This window comes from Halyomorpha halys, unplaced genomic scaffold, assembly GCF_000696795.3.
Source record: "Halyomorpha halys isolate HHAL.00 unplaced genomic scaffold, Hhal_1.1 Scaffold8.1, whole genome shotgun sequence".
NCBI lineage: Eukaryota > Metazoa > Arthropoda > Insecta > Hemiptera > Pentatomidae > Halyomorpha > Halyomorpha halys.
This window is the reverse complement of record NW_027111933.1, coordinates 382,283-385,000: the sequence shown is the minus strand read 5'-3', so window position 1 is coordinate 385,000 and position 2,718 is coordinate 382,283.

Here is a 2,718-nt window from a genome sequence, read left to right as displayed (position 1 = left end):
AAATAGTGATCGATACGGAAATAGGACGACCTCCATGATGTATGGGTAAAGTTCCAAAAAATGTTTCCAATAAAATTAATAATTCCCCCTTGAAAGCCGGAGGCATTGTTGCCCCCACCACCACCCAATTAAGGCCTGTACCTGCCCCCCTTGCTGCGTTGCCGTATCTCCCAGGCAGTGGCGCTGTTGCCGGTTCTACCAGCCACGGGTTTTCCCATCATTCTTTGTTAGTTATCATTGTTTAATTAATTATAAAGACTCCTCAACATTCAAAATGAAGCCTAATACATATATTAGTGAAGCAAAAACATAATTACCGTTCGTCTGGCACATACTGTCGGCAGGGGTCACAATGATGAACCCTTACTTCACATTTTATCATATAATTATATGACATATATTATATCACATAATAAATTATGTCATAATTAACAAGGTAAAATATCTGAAATTTAAATTCTTAATAATCTGATTCTGATAATGTTAATAGCTCTTAGTTGACCCTCTCTCTCCTTGCGTCGTCATAATTAAATAAAGTAATAGTCATATATGAGCTATAGAGTAGGATAAGATCCAGAAGGTTTTGCAGGAAATGAATAACACCAACAGCTTTCTAGAGGCCCGAAGGAACTTTTTAACGCTAAATAGCAACTGTTTAGTAGAAACCTTTACTTGCGAAACTTTTTCAGAAATCAAGACTGCTCTAATAAGTGAAAATGAAAAACAGAGGATATCATTTACAGAATTGAGCCTGGATGAAGATCTGCAACATGAGCATGTTCGGAACGTTATTTTCTAATAAATACTTTTTTTACTATTTGAATATCTTTTTGACCGTCACCTAGACCATCTTATTGTTCAATGCATTCTAATGCATGTAGTAGAAAAGAGTATTTTATGTTATTGCATAAATTAATTTAGAAATTCCAGTGCAAAAAAAACATATCTATTCTAAATATGTTTAGAGGAAGGGCATTGTGTTTGTCATAAATTTTAAGGACATTTTTAAACAATATCCGGGAACCACGAAATACTTGGAAATTATTTCATTTAATTAGTTTACTTGCAAAAAACGAATACAACGGTGGATATGTTTAAAATCATGCTCCTAAAGTAATACAAGTACCTCAAATATCATTATTAACTATTTTATATTCTATATTTATTAACTATTTAACTTCGGACATTAAAATAGTTTTAAACTATTTGTTATTTTTTTGACCGCAACCCTGACCATCTTCTTATATTTATAAACTATTTTATATTTGTCTATAAACCTAAAATTGTATGGCAACCGTTTTGAAAAAAATAAGGCCTGCGCAACCCCCGGAAGATGTAAATTGTTTACCACCGTCTTTTTCAAAGAATTTTGCATCAGAATCCAATAATAGAATTAGTTTAAGATTATTTCTCAGTTAATTGGAAATGGAACTAGACTAAATTTAAAGGGCACGGATGCTATTCGGAATGCATTCTGAAAAATTTACGCATAACACCTGAGGAAGGCAGGTACTTAATGCATAAAACTCATTCAAGGAAACATATGTCTAGAAATAATTTCAAAAAATAGTTTGCACCATACTTAACACGCCAGCGTATTTCTGACGGTCCTGAGAATTAAGGAAGAATGCATTTTTTGCGCCATTAACTCCTAACGGGGTAACCTAGCGAAACAGTTATGGTATAAAAAATTAGATTATACGTCAAATCAGTACAATAATTTAATAATTCGGTCTAGTAATATGCCATAAACCGTCATAAACTATCAAACGACATGTTTTAAAGTTAAATTTGAATAAAGATATAAAATTAACTTAACATTATGTTTGAGAGAAATTAACATAACGATAAAATCAAACACACAAAATAAAAAACAAGACATTAAATTTGCCTAAATTGAAATGTTCCGTTTCTATTTTAACTTTAAATTAAATTTTATTTTGAAATAAATTATTTATGACTATGTATATTAACATTGTGTTACAGATTAACTGGACGTCGGATTCACACTTGGATGGTGTCTAATCTGTGTTTAGCTTTATATTACTTGCTTGTTGCTTCATTTTTCTTTCTTGAGTCATTGCCCTGTCTGCTTTACTTCTTCCCTTCTTTCCTACCTAGCTTTAGGACCTAACTTTGCTCACTCATTGTTCATAATTGCTAATTAATGAAATTAAAATGGTTGCGGTAAGTTCTAGTACTATGATAATGTCTGACAGTGCAGTATATCTAAAGGTGTCTCTACACATTTGCCAAAGTACGGCTAGTTCACGAATGTGGATAGGTTGTTGGATTGCATGAGACAAGTTGGCCTGAATTTGTGACCAACCCGTTGAGTGTCGGTTTTTGAGCACAAATCAAAGTGCGCTTGCCCTTCATCCACACGTCTGTCCTGTTGCATAGTTTCTGAACTGTTCCGACATTAAAGATAGAATTGTTTCCTTATTCCAACAAGATTACAGTTTTAGAGAGATTGGTAAACGTGTTAACGGAGTCATTCAACTGTACAATATATAATAAAAAAGTTTAAAAGTGAAACTACTGACAATATAAAACGCTCAGGGCGGTCTAAAATAATAACTACTATGGAAGCCAGAACTATTGTACGAGTAGCTGCAAAAATTAGTACCAAGAAATCAGCAGAACATTTAGAAACAACGTTTGGCAAATCAGTTACATTACATCTGAAACTATAAGAAATGTGCTTCATAAGGGAAG